Source organism: Manis javanica, chromosome X (genome assembly GCF_040802235.1).
Source record: "Manis javanica isolate MJ-LG chromosome X, MJ_LKY, whole genome shotgun sequence".
Classification (NCBI taxonomy): Eukaryota; Metazoa; Chordata; class Mammalia; order Pholidota; family Manidae; genus Manis; species Manis javanica.
The window spans coordinates 82074189-82086647 of record NC_133174.1 but is presented as its reverse complement, the minus strand read 5'-3'; the positions used below and the strand labels follow the sequence as shown (position 1 = coordinate 82086647).

The window sequence follows — 12459 nt, the reverse complement described above, 5'->3', positions numbered from 1 at the left end:
CAAAGACCCCACCAAAAAAGAAAATTACAAACCAATATCCCTGATGAACGTAGATGCAAAAATACTCAATAAAATATTAGCAAACCGAATTCAAAACTATTTCAAAACGATCATACACCACGACCAAGTGGGATTCATCCCAGGGATGCAAGGATGGTACAACATTCGAAAATCCATCAACATCATCCACCACATCAACAAAAAGAGAGACAAAAACCATATGATCATCTCCATAGATGCTGAAAAAGCATTCAACAAAATTCAACATCCATTCATGATAAAAACTCTCAGCAAAATGGGTATACAGGGCCAGTCCCTCAACATAATAAAGGCCATATACGATAAACCCACAGCCAACATCATACTTAACAGCAAGAAGGTGAAAGCTTTTCCTCTAAGATTGGGAACAAGACAGGGATGCCCACTCTCCCCACTGTTATTTAACATAGTACTGGAGGTCCTAGCCATGGCAATTAGACAAAACAAAGAAATACAAGGAATCCAGATTGGTAAAGAAGAAGTTAAACTATCACTATTTGCAGATGACATGATGTTGTACATAAAAATCCTAAAGACTCCACTCCAAATCTATTAGAACTAATATCGGAATACAGCAAAGTTGCAGGATACAAAATTAACACACAGAAATCTGTGGCTCTCCTATACACTAACAATGAGCCAACAGAAAGAAGAGTCAGAGAAACAATTCCATTCACAATTGCATCAAAAAGAATAAAATACCTATGAATAAACCTAACCAAAGAAGTGAAAGACCTATACCCTGAAAACTATAAGACATTCTTAAGAGAAGTTAAAGAGGACACTAACAAATGGAAACTCATCCCATGCTCTTGGCTAGGAATAATTAATATCTTCAAAATGGCCATCCTGCCCAAAGCAATATACAGGTTTGATGCAATCCCTATGAAACTACCAGCAACATTCTTCAATGAACTGGAACAAATAATTCAAAAATTCATATGGAAACACCAGAGACCCCGAATAGCCACAGCAAACCTGAGAAAGAAGAATAAAGTGGCGGGGATCTCACTCCCCAACTGCAAGCTCTACTACAAAGCCATGGTAATCAAGACAATTTGGTACTGGCACAAGAAGAGAGCCACAGACCAGTGGAACAGATTAGAGACTCCACACATTAACCCAAACATATATGGTCAATTAATATTCCATAAAGGAGCCATGGACATACAATGGGGAAATGACAGTCTCTTCAACAGATGGTGCTGGTAGAACTGGACAGCTACATGTAAGAGAATGAAACTGGATCACTGTCTAACCCCATACACAAAAGTAAATTCAAAATGGATCAGAGACCTGAATGTAAGTCATGAAACCATAAAACTCTTAGAATAAAACATAGGCAAAAATCTCTTGGATGTGACATTAGCGACTTCTTCATGAATATATCTCCCTGGGCAAGGAAAACAAAAGCAGAAATGAACCAGTGGGACTATGTCAAGCTTAAAAGCTTATGTACAGCAAAGGACACCATCAATAGGACATAAAGGTACCCTACAGTATGGGAAAATTTATCATAAATGACAGATCCAATAAAGGCTTGACATCCAAAATATATAAAGAGCTCACGCTCCACAACAAACATAAAGCAAATAATCCAATTAAAAGATGGACTGAGGAGCTGAACAGACAGTTCTCCAAAGAAGAAATTCAGATTGCCAACAGACATATGAAAAGATGCTCCACATTGCTAGTTATCAGAGAAATGCAAATTAAAACCACAATGAGATATCATCTCACACCAGTAAGGATGGCTACCATCCAAATGATAAACAACAACAAATGTTGGTGAGGTTGCGGAGAAAGGGGAACCCTCCTACACTGCTGGTGGGAATGTAAATTAGTTCAACCATTGTGGAAAGCAATATGGAGGCTCCTCAAAATGCTCAAAATAGACTTACCATTTGACCCAGGAATTCCACTTTTAGGAATTTACCCTAAGGATGCAGCACTCCAGTTTGAAAAAGACAGATGCACCCCTATGTTTATCACAGCACTATTTACAATAGCCATGAAATGGAAGCATCCTAAGTGTCCATCAGTAGATGAATGGATAAAGAAGATGTAGTACATATACACAATGGAATATTATTCAGCCATAAGAAGAAAGCAAATCCTACCATTTGCAACAACATGGATGGAGCTAGAGGATATTCTGCTCAGTGAAATAAGCCAAGCAGAGAAATACAAATACCAAATGATTTCACTCATCTGTGGAGTATAAGAGCAAAGGAAAAACTGAAGGAACAAAACAGCAGCAGAATCACAGAACCCAAGAATGGAGTAACAGTTACCAAAGGGAAAGAGACTGGGGAGAATGGGAGGTTAGGGAGGGATAAGGGTGGGGAAGAAGAAAGGGGCTATTATGATTAGCATGTATAATGTGGGGGGTGGGGGAAAGGGGAGATCTTTGCAACACAGAGAAGACAAGTAGTGATTCTACAACATCTTAGTATGCTGATGGACAGTGATTGTAATGGGGTTTGTGGGGGGGACTTGGGGTAGGGGAGAGCCTAGTATACATAATGTTCTTCAAAAAAAAAAAGAAAAGTTTGTTTTCTCTCTATATAGTCTATATCACAACAAATCTAATATGTTGAAATAAAATACATGTAATATTCCCAAATGTGTCATCAAGCATAAAGAGTAAGAAATGTGAACTATTGGGACATAAACCATTGTAAAGCAGAAAAAAACATGATCATGATCAGTTTAGCTATGAATTCTTTCAAGAAAATAAAGGAAGGCAAGGAATAAACTTTAGTAAATAAGGTATTTATAGAGCAAAGGCCACAATCAAATGAGGGCATAAGTCATGAAATTACGTGGAGGAAAGTGCTCATGCACTGAAGTAGTTTTAATACAGTTGACTTGGTAAAGCATAAGTCAAATAATGATGTAAACCATTAATTCACAAGGCTGTGAATACCTGGCCTAATACATTTTGGTTTTTATTGCAATCATCTAGAAAGGAAGAATTCCTTGAAATAAGAAAAGAAAAATCATAATGTGCAGCCTAGTCTTTAGATTCTCAGCCTGAGCCTCAAAGAATACCAGATTGAGCTTGAAGTAGACATCTCAGAAGTATTGAATTCAAACCTAACATTCATACTCATCCATTTTGCTTTGTTTCTGTCTTTCCTGTTAATACCTTTAGTCTTTCTCTGACTCCTCTATTGTCAAGATCCCTGGTGTTAGTATTTGTGCTCTAAAAATTCCAGTATCTTTATTTAGCTGAAGTCCTGTTAATTTAAACTTATCTTATTAATACTAATGTAAATAATAATATTAACAGGTACTGACATTTACTAGATGGCTATTTTATGTCAAGGACTCTACTAGGCAGACACATTTACCCATATTATTTCATTTAATCCTTACAACTTTCATGCAAAAATAGGTACTATCATCACAATTTTACAGGTGTTAATACTGAGATGCTCAGAGATTAATTTATCCCAAAGCCAAACAGCTAGTAAGTGAAAGTGTATAAGTCACCTTGACTCCAAAACCCATGTTCTTCTATACCACCCTTTTGTCTTTTGTTCAGTTTAGTTCTGTCAAACTCTAACATCTTTGTACCACCCCACTGACAAATAGGTCTGGCCTATTCACATGGATTTATCTAAGAAATATACAAGATAAATACCCTTGAAGGGTGGGTATGATTTTGATAAAGGGAACAATGAAGTGAAGGGGAAGGATATAGTAGAGACAAATTATGGAGGCTCTATAATGTGCGAATAGGAGCTTACATGTTTTCCAAAAGGCAACCAGAAACAATGGAAAAACTTCAGTGCATGTGGCACAATAAAATTTTATGCTAGTGTTTCTATTAGATGAATTATAGGAAGTAGGGTAGAAAGAAGTTAGGATGCAGAAAGAATAGTTGGGAATCTGCTAAGAAAATATAGTGATGGGCCTGATCTAAAATAATACTAGTGGGATAACTATATAATGAATAATGAATAAACTGAACAATGAAAGAAAACATGAGAGATATTTTGAAAAAACAATCAAAAAGGTTTGATGATGGGATATTTTTTATAGTTTTCTCAGTAGCATAAAACAATTGTGACTTTTTGTTGAAAAGGGGTAAGGGAAAAGGACAGATTGGAGAACATTTTAAGATATTTAGCCCAAATAACTTTGTTTAGAGTAACAACATTCCCAAGATATTGTGGGATTGTACTTAATAACTAACAAGTATTGATTTAGTCACAGTAAATTCATTTTTCATTCAGTTATTTTCAAATTAGCTACAAGTCTTCATTATTAGTTCTTAATTATTCAATATTCTGACTGAGTAATTTTACAAAGTAGAGCCAAAACATTCTTCTTAGATTTTCCATATATGTAGATAATTATCCTTTTCAATCTATTCACTCTTTGCCCATGAAACATTGGAGTAATAGGAATTCTGCAATATTTGAGTATTTGTCATGAAAATCCATATGTAGACATAATACCTTTATAAAACCATAATGTTTTACATTGTTCCCAAATTTCTTTTTCTTTCTTTAAGGATTTTCATTGTTTTTTATAAATACTTTTTCTTGCCAGTGATTCCAGCTGCTTGCCTAAGAAAAATGGAATAATTTCTCAAAGCAACTACCTTCTACTCATTATTGTAATGGAGGTTTTAGCCAGGGAAATTTGGGAAAAAATAGAAATAAAAGGAATACAGATTGAAAAAGAAGAACTATCTCTATTAAAAGATAACAGGAAAATCCTAAAGAATCCACAAAAATTTATTAAAAATGAGTAACAAATAATTATTAGCTAATAAATGAGTTTGGCATGGTTGAAAGATACAAGATAACTATACAAAATAAATCTAATTTCTATATACTTGTAATGTACAATTGGAAAATTAAGAAAAAATTTCATTCAAAATAGCATCAAAAGGAATAAAATATTTAGGAATAAATCTAACAAAAGAAGCAAAACTTATATTCTGAAAACTATAAAATATTGTTGAAAGAAGTTGAAGATCTAAATAAATGAATAAATATCCTATATTTATAGTTCAGAAAACTGAACATACCCAAACTGATCTGCAGATTCAAAGCACTGGAACCCCAACTGACCTATTTGTAAAAAATGACAGGCTGACTCCAGAATTCATGTAAAATTACAATAGAATGGACAAACTGATCCTAAAAAAAGAAAGAAAGAACGAAAACAGAGTAGGAGGGCTCACTATTCCCATTTCAAAACTTATTACCAAAGCAGTGGTAATCAAGACTGTGGTACTGGCACAAGGATAGATTTATAGATAATGGAATAAAATTAAGCATCCAGAAATAAGCCCATGCATCTATGATCAACTGATTTTAATGTATGTGAAGACCATTCAATAGGGAAAAAATAGTCTTTTCAATTAATGGTAATGATATAACTTAATAGCCACATATAAAAGAACAAAGTTGGACCTTTATCTTATACCATAAAAAATTTAACTTAAGAGTGGATCAAACCATAAGTCTAAGAGCAAAAATACAGAGGTCTCAAAAGAATAATTTCTGTTCTGTTGTTGTTTGGTAATCTACAGATGTCTGTTAGGTCTAGCTGATTCCCAATGCACATGCAAATATATGTTCAGAATTGTGTGTTAAGCTCACTCAAAATCCCAGGCCTATGAGACTGTCAATTTACAAATGCTGAATTTCAGTTCTCTTGCTCAGAAAACGGGAGAAGCTTGCATCACCAGCCATGCCTTTCTTTAACCAAATATTAACTGCAAGTAGCTCAGAAAAGGACCGTGAGATTCAATCAGGGGATGGCAAAATTAAGACTCCCGTAAGTGTTTTTACATTGAGAATAGCCAATGAAAAGCCTGTGGGTTCTCAAGATAGAAGGTCTGCTCTTAGTGAGACTGAGTAACATTTGAGGCCACTACCTCATTACAAAAGTCCTCACCTCAAATTTGTTTGGTGAGTTAGAAGGAACTGCCTGTCTTTTGGTAGATGTCTCCCTTTTTCTCTTTAAAAATGACAGTAGTTACTGTGTTCAACCTATCATCAGGCAATACAGGAAGCACGTGGAAGGCATCTCAAGCCACAGCTACCAGGACTGTGACTGAATGCCAACAGGCAAAAGCAAATCTCAGTATTTGTCTTAATACTTTCATAGTGAGCTTCTAATTGCAAGGCATAACGTCTACTGAAATCGATGGGACTTCCCCTCCCGGTCCCTGAAAGAAGAATCCTACCTGAATATATACTATAGGACAAGGATATGGTGGGAGCTGGGAATTTTATCCGTGTATTCTTCCAAAATTCAACTTGAAAATCTGCTAAAATGACCCAGAAAAGTGATACCTGAAACAGATGTTATCAAGGAGGCTAGTCAAATGTCACCCTTCCAATCTAGATTAACCCAAGCAGAAACCTTGATGCCAAAGCCAAGTGGAGGGCAGCCAGTTTTAAAGCAGAAGGATGTGTTTGGAATTGTAATAGTGATGTCTCCCTAGCTTTAACTTATAGATAATAGTCCCCTAAGAAAGCACTTGCCATACCCAAGCCTGTGCCAACCTGAGCACCCAGGTAAATAAAGAGCCTATGGAATAACTGTAACTAGCAAGTATCTGTGCCCTGCATGCTCTGGGCCTTGGCCAGACGGTATCTGTTCCTGGCATCTTTTCTAGGTTCCTATAGTCCCCTTTCTGATGTTTATTAATTACAAAGCAATACTGTAACAATATCAAGGAACATTTTAAAAGCAAAAAAAAAAAATTCACATTATCCCACCACCCTAACACAACTGATTTCAGTTATCTGTGTTCCCAGTCTTTGTCCATATGCACACTTATTTTACATGGTTGTAGCCCCTGTTTATGTTATTTAAAAATGATTTTATAGATGCTCTCTGAGAACTGGCAGCCTCATTAGAAATGAACAACCCATTGAGCAAAGGAATATAATTATTTACATGATCTTTGAGCTGAGAAATATCCTTTATAGACAAACATCTCAATCTATCAAAACAGTTATACAGACGACAGGAAGCAATTTCATATTTCTTTTTCCCTTAGCAATGGAATATGCTTCACAGGGGAGGGATAGATGTGGGGATCAAGTGGTTAAACTCAAACACTGGGGTGAAATTCACAAGCCTAAAAGAAATCTGAATACCACAATTAAGGAATAAATACTTGAGTTAAGTCTTCTTACATGACTTTGCTATCCAGTGGCCAAAATGAAACATGGACAACCAAAAATTTACGATGACCCACACACAAGATGAGCAAGAACAAAGTCATTACCCAACATGGTGACTGATTTGAGGGGATTATGTCATCCAAAAATCCTCATGGGATTATGACAATGCACCAGATCCTTACTAGAACATTAATGTTCTTTTCTTCATTAATAAGTAATCTCTACTGTGCTTCCCACCCTTCCCTGACTTTCCCATGGCCCTATCCCTATCTCAGGACGTTTCAGAATCAAAATTCGACGATGTGCCCCTGTTATATCAGGGCACACTAACAACTTTAAAGATCTGGGTAGACTCACCTGTGTCAAGATGAGCTTACAAAAAATCCAGGGAAAGGGAATAAATTATTAACCATGGTGGGGGAGGGGAGAGAATGAAGGAATGCAAAGTGACCTGATGAAACTCTTGGGAGGAATGATTATATTCATTATTTTGGAACTTCTCTGTATCTTTTTTTTGTTATCATTAATATACAATTACATGAGCAACATTGTGGTTACTAGATTTCCCTCCATTATCAAGTCCCCACCATATACCCATTACAGTCACTGTCCATCAGCGTAGTAAGATGCTATAGAGTCACTACTTGTCTTCTCTGTGCTATACTGCCTTCTCTGAGCCCCTCCCCCCACCACTACATTTTGTGTGCTAATCGTAATGACCCTTACTCTCCTTGTCCCTCCCTTCCAACCACCCCAGTCCCTTTCCCTTTGGCAACTGTTAGTCCATTCTTGGGTTCTGTGAGTCTGCTGAAACCTCTCTGTATCTTGATTGTCAACTTGGTTACACAGCTGTGTGCATTTTTCCAAACTCAATTAAGTTTCCTGTTAATAAATTTTTAAGGGGTGAGGCCTTATAAGCACTTTGCCATCCTCCTCTAATCTTCTAAAGTTTTCATAGGTATCATATCTGAATGCATTAAAACCGCCTCAAGACCATGTTATACTTTTTGCTATTAGCAGTCATACATATTTTAAAGAACTTAAGGGAAGGAAAATAGTCTTTTATATTTACTATTTCTGTTTTTCTTTATTACTCAAGTTCCAAGGTTCTCTCTGGTGTCATGTATGTTTACCAGAACTTTCTGTAGTATTGCTTGGAGAGCTGTTGATGAATTCTCTTAAGTTTTTCTTCATTTAAGAATGTCTTTACTTTGCCTTCATTCCTGAAGGATATTTTTTTTTACTGGATATAGAATTCTGGTCTGGCAGTTCTCTCTTTTCAGCAATTTAAAGACATTGTTCTCTGTCTTCTGCTCTCCATGGTTTCTGTTCAGAAACCCACAGTATTTCATATTGTTATCATATATATTATGTATTATTTTCCTCTAGCTTCTTTCAAGATTTTTCCTTATCTGGTGTTAAGCAGTTTTATTATCTGTCTAGGGGTGATTGTCTTTAAATTCATGGAGTTTGGAGTTCTTGAATCTGTAAGTTTATGTTTATGATAAAATTTTGGGAAGCTTTCACAATTATTTATTCCTAAATGGCTTTCTGTAGCAATCCCTTTTTCTGCTCCCTCTGGGCCTTTAATGACATGAATTTTCTACCTTTTGACATTGTCCCAGAGATCTTAGAGGCTCTGCTCAAGTCCTTTTTTTCATTTGAGAGTTGGTGTACACTTTTTTAATTTTTAATTTTTAAAATTAACATGCAGGGAATGATTTGATAAAAATAAGCACACAGAGCTATAAGACACCAAGGATGTACACCAAATCCCAGGGGTCAGGAAAGCTGGTGGAGGTGATACTAAGCCAATTGTGATGGATGAATACAGTTAATCAAGTGAAGAATGGAGGGACCAGCAACTGCAGGCCTGAAAATGATGAGTGCAAGTGTACAGACTTGTAAGAGAGCGTGGAATGTTTGGAGAGAAACGACTGGTTTGTTGGAGTTGAGACATATGGTGCCAATGCGAGAATGATGAAAGGTGGTGAAGTAAATGAAACAAATCATGAGATTTTTACATGTCAGGATGAAGATTTTTGACTTAATCAATCCTGAGGGCAATTGGGAAACAGTGTTTTTTGAAAATGTGAACTTTTTGTCTTTTTGACTCTTCTAAGTTTTCTCGTTTTTATAATGAATACATACCACTTTTTTCTTAGAAAAGCTTTAGCAAAATATAATTCACATGCCATACAGTTCATCATTTTCAAGTGTTCAATCCAATAGTTTTTTAGTGTATTTACAGAGTTGAACAACCATCACCACAATCGATTTTACAATTTTATCACTTCGCCCCCCCCAAAAAAAATTCCCTGTGCCCTTAAGCGATTACTCCCCACTTCCTCCCAGCTCTTTTCCCTTTCACCCTTGGAAACCACTAATCTGCTTTCCGTGTGTATGGATTTGCCAATTCTGTACATTTCATATGAATGGAATCATAAAATACCTGGCCTTTTGTGTCCGGTTTCATTCATTTAGCAGAACATTTTCAAGATTCATTCATATTGTAGCATGAATCAGTACTTCATTCCTGTTCACTGCCAAATAATATAACATTGTGTAACTATACTACATTTTATTTCTTCACCCGGCAATTGATGGAATCTTGTGTTGTTTCTGTTTTTTTGGCTGTTTTGAATAATGCTGCTGTGAACATTTGTGTACAAACTTTTGTGTGGACATAATTTTCAGTTCTCTTGGGTGTATGCCTAGCAGTGGAATTGTGGGATCACATGGTAACTATGATTAACTGAGTAACTGACAGATTATGTTCCAAAGCAGTTGTACCACTTGCATTCTCACTAGCAGTATATAAGGGTTCCAAATTCTCCACATCCTTGCCAATACTTGTTACTATGTGTCTTCTCTGCTTCCCAATTTTATTGAGAAATAACTGACATGCATCACTGTATAAGTTTACGATATACAACATGATGGCTTGATTTACATATATTATGGGAATGATTACCACATTAGGTGTAGCTAGTATCAGTCATCTCATATAGATATGGTAAAAAGAAAAAAGTTTTTCCTTGTGATGAAAACTCTCAGGATCTATTCTTAACAACTTTTGTATGTATCATATGGCAGTGTTCACTATAGTCATCATGTTGTACATTTCATCCCTTGTACTGATTTAACATAACTGAAAGTTGTATCTTTTGACCACCTGCCTCCAATTTTTCCTACCCTCAGCCCCATCCTACCCCAAGCCTCTGGTAACCACAATTCTGATCTCTTTGTCTATGAGATCTGCCTTTTTGATTATTTCCATCCTATTGGGTGTGAAGTGATATCTCATTTTGGTTTTGATTTGCATTTCTCTGATGGATAATTATGTCGAGCTTCTCTCTATTTGCTTATTAGCTATTTGTACATCTCATTTGGAAAAATGTCTATTTGGATACTTTCCATTTTTTAATTGGGCTATTTGTCCTTTTATTATTGAATTATAGGGGTTCTTTATATACTATGGATCGAAGTCATTTAACAAATATGTGATTTGTAAATATTTTCTCCCATTCTGTGGGGTATCTTTTCTATTTCCTGATGGTGTCCTTTGAAGCACAGAAGTTTTTCATTTTGATGATCTCCAATTTATCTTTTCATTTGTTTGTTCTTTTATGGTTTTGGTGTGATATCTAAGAAACCATTGCCTAGTCCAAAGTCATAAGATTTATATCCTATGTGTTTTCCTAAGATTCTTGTAGTTTTAGTTCTTATGTGCAGATCTTTGATCACTTTTGAGTTAATATTTTGTTAACTATGTCAATATGTTATTATTGTTATGTGTATAAGGCAAGGGTACAAATTCTTCTGTTTGCATGTGGGTATCTAGTTATCCCAGTACCATTTGTTGGAAATACTCTCCTTTTCCCTCTAAATGGTCTTGACACTCTTGTTGAAAACCAATGCACTGCAAATGTACAAGTTGATTTCCAGCCTCTCAGTTCTATTCCATTGATCTATAAGTCACTGCTCATGCCAATATCACACTGCCTTAACTACTGTAGCTTTGTAATGAGTTTTGAAATCAGGATGTGTGAGACTTCAACTTTTGTTGTTCTCTTTCAAAATCGTTTTAGCTATTCTGAGTCTCTTCTGCTTCCATATAAATTTTAGGATAAGCTAACAACTTCTGCAAAGAAGCCACCTAGAAGTTTGGTAGGATTACATTGAACATGTAGATCAATTTGGGAAATATTGCCATTTTAGCAATACTAAATAGCATTTAACTTAACATCAAAATGAAAATGGAACATATATTACTTTTTTAAATTTATTTTTTATTTTTCTTAAAACGCTTTATTGAAGGTCAATGACTTTGCCCAAAGCACCAGCCAGTTTGGGACTGTGCCAGTTGTGACAGGGTCTGGTGCCGGTCGGCCGAGGCCCAGGGACCCAGGTCATGTTGAGAAAGCTACTGCCAGGCCAGGGCCACCTGGGAGATGGTACTTACCCCAAAGAAGCTGCTGAGCAGCGGGTTGTTGTGCACCACCAAGTCCACAAGCTCTGGGGTGATGCACCTCCTGCCTGCCATATTTCTGGGCCTCGTTGCGTGCCAGCCCCAAGACCTTGGCCATCAGGTACTGGGTGATGGCCTCTAGGAAGGTCGCCTCTACCACAGGCGCTGGGTATAGTGGCCCTCCCACAGGAGGCACTACATATGGCTCACCTATAACAGAAGCTCGGCTTGGGTGGTGCGGGAGCGGGTCCTCCTGTGGCCACCAGACGACTCTCAACGGCTGCTATCCCGGGGCGTGTTGGGTGCTGGGTGTGTTTTCTCAAACCGGCGTAGCCCTGTGGTGTGGTGCGGTGCGGTCTGGTGCAGTGGGATGCGCTGCGGGGTGATGAGGTGCGGTGGCATGCAGTGCAGTGCGCCACTTGGCCCCAACCTCTCAGGACAGTCGGCACCCATGCCACTTCTCCATGTCCTAGCGACCACGGACAGGCCCTCATAGGTCGAGGCGCATGCTTTGTGACGTACATCCGGTGAGCTCTCTGCTTTTGCATTGGCCCCTGGTGGGCCTGGGCCTGCAAGGAAGAGGTGCCGGCAGTAGCCTGTGCACCCTGCACTCTGGCACCTTTCTTTGAGGGGACTCTCACTTCTCACTGGACAGGAGAAATGACAAACAGATACGATCCAGTGGCACCAAGTATACACCCACAATGTTGGGCATCCATCACAGCAATCTAGTCCCGAGACATTGGCACCACTGCAAAAAGAAACCCCCGAACTCCTCAGGCACTC

The 12459-nt window shown here is 37.4% G+C and overlaps 1 long non-coding RNA gene across 1 annotated transcript in view; it reads right to left on the bottom strand.

Annotated features, from left to right (window-relative positions):
* LOC140847390 (uncharacterized) overlaps positions 1-12142 on the bottom strand; it is a 98295-nt gene extending 86153 nt beyond the window's left edge. The window contains exon 1 of the long non-coding RNA XR_012127373.1: positions 11884-12142. This is a non-coding gene — a long non-coding RNA (uncharacterized lncRNA). The remainder of the gene's footprint in view (positions 1-11883) is intronic.
* Between the last annotated feature and the right edge of the window lie 317 nt (positions 12143-12459).